Raw genomic sequence first — 10,042 nt, 5'->3', positions numbered from 1 at the left:
ATATGTGAGAGAGAGTATGTGTTTGGGAATGCCTCTCCTTCATTACAAACAGGTAAGCAGAGTGTTGTACCCTGTTAGCCATTGGTAAAAGTAGTCTGGATCTAGGGTGATACCATTTATTGGTTAGCTAAGTAGGTTGAAGTGCAAGCTTTTAGGCTACACAAGCCTCTTCTTTAGGCCTGTGTTAGGTTGCAATCTGAAGTCCTTTGCCTCCCAGATGCTGAAGCAGCAGTGATATTCCAGCTGCAGTTGTGATAGGCACTTGTCAAGTGTCGACTGTGCCTGCCCTTTCTTCCCCTGTGTGCCATTCATTTGGTTCCCAAATGAAAAGCTTTCTTTGAATGGAGGAGGCAGACCTTTCATCCTCCCATCCTTCACTCATTCAGCTCCTTTAATTGTGGGAACCGATAGTATGGCTTATATGAATAGAGCATGGGGGCACCGGAAACTGCAGGGGTCTTTGGGGACGGAGGACTGAGGATTTCAACCTAACAAAGCAGCCAACAGTACACAGGACACTCGTCATTCATGGTAAGTCCCATTCCTGGTGCTGTTTAAACAAAAAAATCCCTAATCTTCAGCTTAAAGTAGATCTAAACATAAATCTGTATGAGACCAGTACTGCTGATCGCACACAGACTCTTTCAGCCACTTCCTGTTTACAAATACCCTCTCCAGTGTCTGCTGCACATTATTGCTGACTATGGATCATGCCTGTGTACAGTACCTTGCGAAAGTTTTCACCCCCTTGGCTTTTTACCTATTTTGTTACATTACAGCCTTTAGTTCAATGTTTTTTTAATCTGAATTGTATGTGATGGATCAGAACACAATAGTCTAAGTTGGTTAAGTAAAATTAGAAAAATATATGCATAAAACTATTTTTCAGAAACTAAAAACTGATAATTGGCATGTGTGTATGTATTCACCCCCTTTGTTATGAAGCCCATAAAAAGCTCTGGTGCAACCAATTACCTTCAGAAGTCACATAATTAGTGAAATGATGTCCACCTGTGTGCAATCTAAGTGTCACATGATCTGTCATTACATATACACACCTTTTTGAAAGGCCCCAGAGGCTGCAACACCTAAGAAAGAGGCACCACTAACCAAACACTGCCATGAAGACCAAGGAACTCTCCAAACAAGTAAGGGACAATGTTGTTGAGAAGTACAAGTCAGGGTTAGGTTATAAAAAAAAATCCAAATCTTTGATGATCCCTAGGAGCACCATCAAATCCAACATAACCAAATGGAAAGAATATGGCACAGCAGCAAACCTGCCAAGAGACGGCCGCGCACCAAAACTGACGGACCGGGCAAAGAGGACATTAATCAGAGAGGCAGCACAGAGACCTAAGGTAACCCTGAAGGAGCTGCAGAGTTCCACAGCAGAGACTGGAGTGTCTGTACATAGGACGACAATAAGCCATACGTTCCATAGAGTTGGGCTTTATGGCAGAGTAGCTAGAAGAAAACCATTACTTTCAGCAAAAAACAAAATGGCATGTTTTGAGTTTGCGAAGGAAAAGGCATGTGGGAGACTCCCAAAATGCATAAAGGAAGGTGCTCTGGTCTGATGAGACCAAAATGTAACTTTTTGTCCATCAAAGAAATTGCTATGTCTGGCGCAAACCCAACACATCACCCAAAGAACACTATCTCCACAGTAAAACCTGTTTGTGGCAGCATCGTGCTGTGGGAATGTTTTTCAGCAGTCGGGAATGGGAAACTGGTCAGAGTTGAGGGAAAGATGGATGGAGCTAAATACAGGGATATTCTTGAGCAAAACCTGTACCACTCTGTGTGCGATTTGAGGCTAGGACAGAGGTTCACCTTCCAGCAGGACAATGACCCCAAACACACTGCTAAAGCAATACTTGAGTGGTTTAAGGGGAAACATGTAAATGTGTTGGAATTTCTCGTTAAAGCCCAGACCTCAATCAAATAGAAAATCTATGGTCAGACTTAAAGATTGCTGTTCATAAGCGCAAACCATCCAACTTTAAGGAGCTGGAGCAGTTTTGCAAGGAGGAATGGGGCAAAAATCCCAGTGGTAAGATGTGGCAAGCTCAGAGACTTATCCAAAGCGAATTGGAGCTGTGATAGCCGCAAAAGGTGGTTCTATAAAGTATTGATTTTAGGGGGGTGAATAGTTATGCACATTGACGTTTTCTGTTATTTTGTCCTATTTGTTGTTTGCGTCACAAAAAAAAAAAAAAAAAAAACATCTTGAAAGTTGTGGGCATGTTCTGTAACTTAAATCATGCAAATCCTCAAACAATCCATGTTAATTCCAGGTTGTGAGGCAACAAAACACGAAAAATGCTGGGGGTGAATACTCTTGCAAGGCACTGTAATATGTGTCAACTCAGCCATTTGTAATATCTTAATAAAACAGCTGCACTTATCTCTAAAAATAATTTCATATGCTTAAAAAACAATTCATATATGTGAATGTGCAATCAAATATCCAAGTGCCACAAAAAAAAAATACTTCAGAAATAAATTATACATAAAATAATAAATAAAATAAAAATAATACCCAAAATGTGATCCAATCCAAATTCCTGAAGATGCCCTTTCGGGGGGAAACATGCTGTATGGCGCTGAATACACCGCCTAGGCTCTGGCGGTGCTCAGAGCTGACCGTGCTATTTGATACACTGCTTGAAGTGTTGCTGAGTGTGTAAGTGCAATAACATTATTATTATTTTAATAGATTTTACTGCACTATTTTTCATCTTCTAACTGGTATATTTGGTCATGAATGACATTGGAGTTTGTGCTGTGATCCTCATGAGACGGTTGTCATTCTGAGCTGACTGACAGTGTTAATTACCATGTATATCCATAAGCTCATTTTTGTTCCAATAATTTTTATTGAACAATTTTCACTTTGAACAAAGAGCAAACAACCTAAGACAAACAGCATTGCCATCATTTGTTCCATATAGTAATGACCAAGACAAAGTGAAAAATGTAAAAACACATTAGATTATAATCAGTTGCACAACACTTGTCAATCTTGGAACCCACTATTGTAAACTCTTAATTTTTGATGTGCTCAAGCACTATATGCGACAATGCTAATATGAAGAGAGAACAAAGCAAAACAAAACCATAGGAAAGAAAAAAAACCCCAAAAAGGTAGGGAGAAAAGTAAAATGAGTTAGGGATTAAAACCAAACATTTTTCCGTGCACCATAGAAATGATTGAATCATTTACACTTTACTAACCGATCCTGTCAGACAAACATGCGTGACCATGTAGACCACTTGTAGTCAAATGACGGCAGGCTATCAGAATTTAGGGCAGTGAGAGCCTTGTATCTGGTAAGCTGCTTTGCATGAAATTTGCACCTTAGCACTGTGATTGGCATTTTTGGCACTGAGAGCACCTTATCACTGGATTATTTTCTTGGAGCTGGGACTTTTTATATATTTTGAATCTACAGTATGTCACAAAAGTGAGTACACCCCTCACATTTTTGTAAATATTTTTATTATATCTTTTCATGTGACAACACCGAAGAAATGACACTTTGCTACAATGTAAAGTAGTAAGTGTACAGCTTGGATAACAGTGTAAATTTGCTGTCCCCTCAAAATAACACAACACACAGCCATTAATGTCTAAACTGCTGGCAACAAAAGCGAGTACACCCCCAAGTGAAAATGCCCAAATTGGGCCACAAGTGTCAATATTTTGTGTGGCCACCATTATTTTCCAGGACTGCCTTAACCCTTTTGGGCATGGAGTTCACCAGAGCTTCACAGGTTGCCACTGGAGTCCTCTTCCTCTCCTCCATGATGACATCACGGAGCTGGTGGATGTTAGAGACTTTGCGCTCCTCCACCTTCCATTTGAGGATGCCACACAGATGCTCAATAGCGTTTAGGTCTGGAGACATGCTTGGCCAGTCCATCACCCTTACCCTCAGCTTATTTAGCAAGGTAGTGGTGGTCTTGGAGGTGTGTTTAGGGTCGTTATGTTGGAATACTGCCTCAGTATGTCGCAGTACATGTTGGCATTCACGGTTCCCTCAGTAAACTGTAGCTCCCCAGTGCCGGCAGCACTCATGCAGCCCCAGACCATGACACTCCCACCACCATGCTTGACTGTAGGTAAGACACACTTGTCTTTGTACTCCTTTTTACCTCAAGAAAGAGTAAACCCCCTACATGGGACTTTAACAGACCACCATCTCAATGATAAAAAATGTATCTTTTAATAATATATAATATAAAAAACATGTGCCATAAACATATAACAATGTACTCCTCACCTGCTTGCCACCACACATGCTTGACACCATCTGAACCAAATAAGTTTATAATGGTCTCATCAGACCACAGGGCATGGTTCCAGTAATCCACGTCCTTTGTCTTCAGCAAACTGTTTGCAGGCTTGTGCATCATCTTTAGAAGAGGCTTCCTTCTGGGCCATGCAGAACAATTTGATGCAGTGTGCTGCGTATGGTTTGAGCACTGACAGGCTGACCCCCCCACCCCATCAACCTCTGCAGCAATGCTGGCAGCACTCATATGTCTGTTTCCCAAAGACAACCTCTGGATATGACGCTGAGCACGTGCACTCAACTCCTTTGGTCTACCATGACGAGGCCTGTTCTGAGTGGAACCTGTCCTGTTAAACTGCTGTATGGTCTTGGCCACCATGTTGCAGCTCAGTTTAAGGGTTTTTGCAATATTCCTATAGCCTAGGCCAGTGATGGCGAACCTTGGCACCCCAGATGTTTTGGAACTACATTTCCCATGATGCTCAACTACACTGCAGAGTGCATGAGCATCATGGGAAATGTAGTTCCAAAACATCTGGGGTGCCAAGGTTCACCATCACTGGCCTAGGCCATCTTTATGTAGAGCAGCAATTTTTTTTTTAGCAATTTTTTTTTTCTGATGCTCAGAGTGTTCTGTGCCATGAAGTGCCATGTTGAACTTCCAGTGACCAGTGTGAGAGAGTGAGAGCGATAACACCAAATTTAACACACCTGAGACCTTGTAACACTAACGAGTCACATCAAACCGGGGAGGGAAAATGGCTAATTGGGCCCAATTTGGACATTTTCACTTAAGGGTGTGCTCACTTTTGTTGCCAGCAGTTTAGACATTAATAGCTGTGTGTTGAGTTATTTTGAGGGGACAGCAAATTTACACTGTTATTATACAAGCTGTAAACTCACTACTTTGCTACAATGTAAAGTGTCATTTCTTCAGTGTTGTCTCATGAAAAGATATAATAAAATATTTACAAAAATGTGAGGGGTGTACTCACTTTTGTGAGGTACTGTATATATTTGCACATATAATTTTGGACTGGATTATACAGTGGGGGGAAAAAAGTATTTGATCCCCAGCTGATTTTGAACGTTTGCCCACTGCCAAAGAAACGATAGGTTTATTGTAACAATGAGAGACAGAATAACAAAAATAAGCAGAAAAACACATTTCAAAAAAGTTATAAATTGATTTGCATTTTAATGAGTGAAATGCGTATCCCCTATGAATCGGCAAGATTTCTGGCTCCCAGGTGTCTTCTATACAGGTAACGAGCTAAGATTAGGAGCACTCTTAGTGCTGGTTCACACAGGGGCGACTTGTCAGGCGACATAGCCGCCTGACAAGTCGCCTCCCGTTCTGTACTACGTAACCGTTCTAATAGGAGCGACGCAAGTCGCTCCGACTTAGAAAAAGTTTCCTGTAGTATTTCTGGGGCGACTTCAGGCGACTTGCATAGACTTCTATACAGAAGTCGTTTTGCAAGTCGCCGTGGAAGTCGTGTGCAGGTCGCCTCGGTGAGGCGACCTGCAAGTCGTGCCGCCCCTGTGTGAACCGGGGCTTAAAGGGAATGCTCCTAATCTCAGCTTCTTACCTGTATAAAAGGCACCTGTCCACAGAAGCAATCAGATTCCAATCTCTCCACCATGGCCAGGACCAAAGAGCTGTCCAAGGATGTGAGGGCTGGAATGGGCTACAAAACCATCACCAAGCAGCTTGGTAAAAGGGGAAAACAGTTGATGAGATTATTCGCAAATGGAAGAAACACCAAATATTTGTCAATCCCTCAGTCTGGGGCTCCATGCAGGATCTCACCTCATGGAGTTTTAATGATTATTAGAATGGTGAGGAATCAGCCCAGAACTACATGGGAGAATCTTGTGAATGATTTCAAGGCAGCTGGGACCATAGTCACCAAGAAAACAATTGGTAACACACTACGCTGTGAAGGACTGAAATCCTGCAGTCCCCGCAAGGTCCCCCTGCTCAAGAAAGCACATGTACTGGCCTGTCTGAAGTTTGCTAATGAACATCTGAATGATTCAGAGGAGAACTGGATGAAAGTGTTGTGGTCAGATGAGACCAAAATCAAGCTCTTTGACATCAATTTAACGCACCATGTTTGGAGGAGGAATGCTGCCTATGACCCAAAGAACACTATCCCTACCGTCAAACATGGAGGTGGAAACCTTATGCTTTCGGGGTGTTTTTCTGTTAAGGGGACAGGATAACGTCACCGCATTAGAGGGACGATTGATGGGGCCATGTACCATCAAATCTTGGGTGAGAACCTCCTTCCCTCAGCCAGGGCACTGAAAATGGGTCGTGGATGGGTATTCCAGCATGACAATGACCTAAAACACACGTCCAAGGCAACTAAGAAGTGGCTCAAGAAGAAGTACATTAACCACTTGCCGACCGCTGCACAAAAAAATATACGCCAGCAGAATGGCTCGTTCAGGCAAATGGGTGTACCTGTACATCTCTTTGAATTTTCCGCCTTGCGGGCGCACGCCCCCCACAGGAGCATGCCCGTGGGTTCTGCAAACTTGATGTTCGCCGGCGGCCCGCAATCGTGAGAAGGAGAGACAGAACGGGGAGATAAACAAGGCATTTCCCTGTTCTACCTAGTGACATGACAGGGATCTACTGCTCCCTGTCATCGGGAGCAGTGATCGCTGGCATGTCAGTGGTAGCCAACCCCCCCACAGTTAGAATCACTCCCTAGGATACACTTAACCCCTTGATCGCCCCCTGGTGTTTAACCCCTTCCCTGCCAGTGTCATTTATACAGTAATCAGTGGCTATTTATAGCACTGATTGCTGTATAAATGACAATGGTCCCAAAATAGTGTCAAAAGTGTCTGTTATAATGTCGCAGTCCCAATAAAAATCACAGATCGCCGTCATTACTAGTAAAAAAATTAATAAAAATTAATAATAAAAATGCCATCAATCTATCCCCTATTTTGCGCATAACTTTTGCGCAAACCAATCAATATACAAATATTGCGATTCTGCAAAAATATGTAGAAGAATACATATCGGCCTAAACTGAGGAAAAAAATCAGTTTTTTGGGGGATATTTATCATAGCAAAAAGTAAAAAATATTGCTTTTTTTTCAAAATTGTCACTCTTTTTTTGTTTATAGCGCAAAATATAAAAAACGCAGAGGTGATCAAACACCACCAAAAGAAAGCTCTATTTGTGGGAAAAAAAGGAGGTCAATTTTGTTTGGTTACAACGTCGCACGACCACGCTATTGTCAGGTAAAGCGACGCAGTGCCGAATCGCAAAAAATGCTCTGTCAGGAAGGGGGTAAATCCTTCTGGGGCTGAAGTGGTTAAGGTCCTGGAGTGGCCTAGCCAGTCTCCAGACCTTAATCCCATAGAAAATATGTGGAGGGAGTGTAAGGTTCGAGTTGCCAAACGTCAGCCTCAAAACCTTAATTACTTGGAGAGGATCTGCAAAGAGGAGTGAGACAAAATCCCTCCTGAGATGTGTGCAAAGCTGGTGGCCAACTACAAGAAACATCTAACCTCTGTGATTGCCAACAAGGGTTTTGCCACCAAGTACTAAGTCATGTTTTGCGAAGGGGTCAAATACTTATTTCACTGATTAAAATGCAAATCAATTCATAACTTTTTTGAAATGCGTTTTTCTGGATATTTTTGTTCTTATTCTGTCACTCACTGTTAAAATAAAACTACCATTAAAATTATACACCGATTGTTTCTTTTTCAGTGGGAAAACATACAAAATCAGCAGGGGATCAAATACCTTTTCCCTCACCCTCATTGTATACAGTATACCTATTTATATGTAAAAAGAAAAAAATTGTGATTGGATCACATCTGGGTTATTCTTTATTTTGTTTTTTTATTTTATTATTTTTTATGTATATTTATTTGTGATCAAGATTTTTTGTGGTACTTTGATTATTGAGTATTTGATTGCACATTCACATACATGAATTGTTTTTTTTTTTAAGCATATGACATTATTTATAGAGATAAGCGCACGTGAAGTCTAGTGTTCAGACTAGGTTTGGTGCTGCTGCTCTTGGTGGTCTAAACGTGAGTTTATCCTATTAATATTTTCATTTGTAATATCTATCAGGAGTGCATGTGACAGGCCGACAACACAGAAGCACAACAGGGAGACAGTTGTCATGCTATAACTCAAAGGCCTGAACAAGGAACATCATGGCATAGATCCACTAGCTTCAAAACATAGCTTCGGACATGCTTTTTTTAAAGCTCTCTGAATTCCAGTCAAAGCTCCTGTCACTAAATAAAAAGGTTATCTTACAGTCCATGTCGCTTTATTAGTGCTTCAAAACGTCTTCAAAGCCTCCATAGAAGTATGCAAAAGCTCGCTTGAAGCAGCTGCAGCTTTTGAGAGGCTTTAATTCAGCTTTAGCTTCGCTTTATTTTGGAGGTATTGCAGGCATGAGATATCAACACACACACAGGGCATCTGCCAAGCTTCATTAACCACTTGCCAACCATATAACTTAGATATATGGGGGCAAAGTGGCACAGCTGTGCCGGATCACATACCTAGTATGTGATGGGACATTTCTGGGTCTGGGGCACGCATCCTGCTCCCTCCCTTTTTGATCACACACAGCGGGAGCCCAGCGTTGGGTACCGTGGATTCTGTCCACCAGTTCCCGCCGATTGTTCAGTACACAGGCAGAACGCCCATTCGATTTTTTACATTTTTTTTATTGGATATGTTTTATAGCAGAATATTTAAAAAAAAAGTTTTTTTTTCCAAAATTGATGGTCTTTTTTTTGTTTATAGCGCAAAAAATAAAAATTGTCAGTTTAAGTAACGCATTGCTGCATCGCAAAAAATGTCCTAGTCACTTTGGGAGGGCAAGTGGTTAAAGCTTCCAAAAGCTTTACCAAAGCACCACTGAAGCATCAAAAAAGTATGTTGAAGCGATAGGCGATTCGATGTGTGTTGTGCAGTCGAAGCAAGTGTAAATGAGCCCTAAATGAAAGCTTTCAATTTAAAGAGGTTGGAAATGATTTGTGAAATTACATTAACATCGTAAAAAGGTTCTATAACATTTTAGTGATTGGGTTAGCATCTACAACCCCAATTGCAAAAAGGTTAGGACGCTGTGTAAAATCTACATAAAAACAGAATACATTGATTTGCAAATCTCAAACTCATAGTTTACTGACAATGGGAAGTAGAAAACATATCAAATGTTTAAACTGAGAAAATGTAAAATTTTAGGAAAAAAATAAGGTCAGTTTGAAATTGATGGCGGCAGCAACACATCTCAAAAAAGTTGGGGCAGGTTAACACAAAGCTGGCAAGGTATGCGATACTAAAATAGAATAGCTGGAAAAACATCTTTGAAACTAATTAGGTTAATTGACATCAGGTGAGTAACAAAACTGGGTATAAAAGAGCATCTTAGAGAGAGTCGGGGGGGGGGTTTACTAAAACTGGTGCACTCAGGATCTGGTGCAGCTGTGCATGGTAGCCAATTAGCTTCTAACTTCAGATTGCTTAATTAAGCTTTGACAATAAGGCCTCATGCACAATGTACGTTATGAAAAAGCCAGTAGAGTTAGCTGTAGAAAGCTGTAGAGTGAGTTTTTAAGCATTTTTGCACTAGTGTTTTTCAGCTTTTTTTAGCAAAACTATACTCCCATAAAAGCTTATGGCTCAAAAACGCTGATAAATGCTGAATAGCCATGTTTTTCAGCGTTTTTAAGC

This window comes from Aquarana catesbeiana, linkage group LG05 (genome assembly GCF_042186555.1).
Source record: "Aquarana catesbeiana isolate 2022-GZ linkage group LG05, ASM4218655v1, whole genome shotgun sequence".
Taxonomy (NCBI): Eukaryota; Metazoa; Chordata; class Amphibia; order Anura; family Ranidae; genus Aquarana; species Aquarana catesbeiana.
This window is presented reverse-complemented; position numbering follows the sequence as displayed.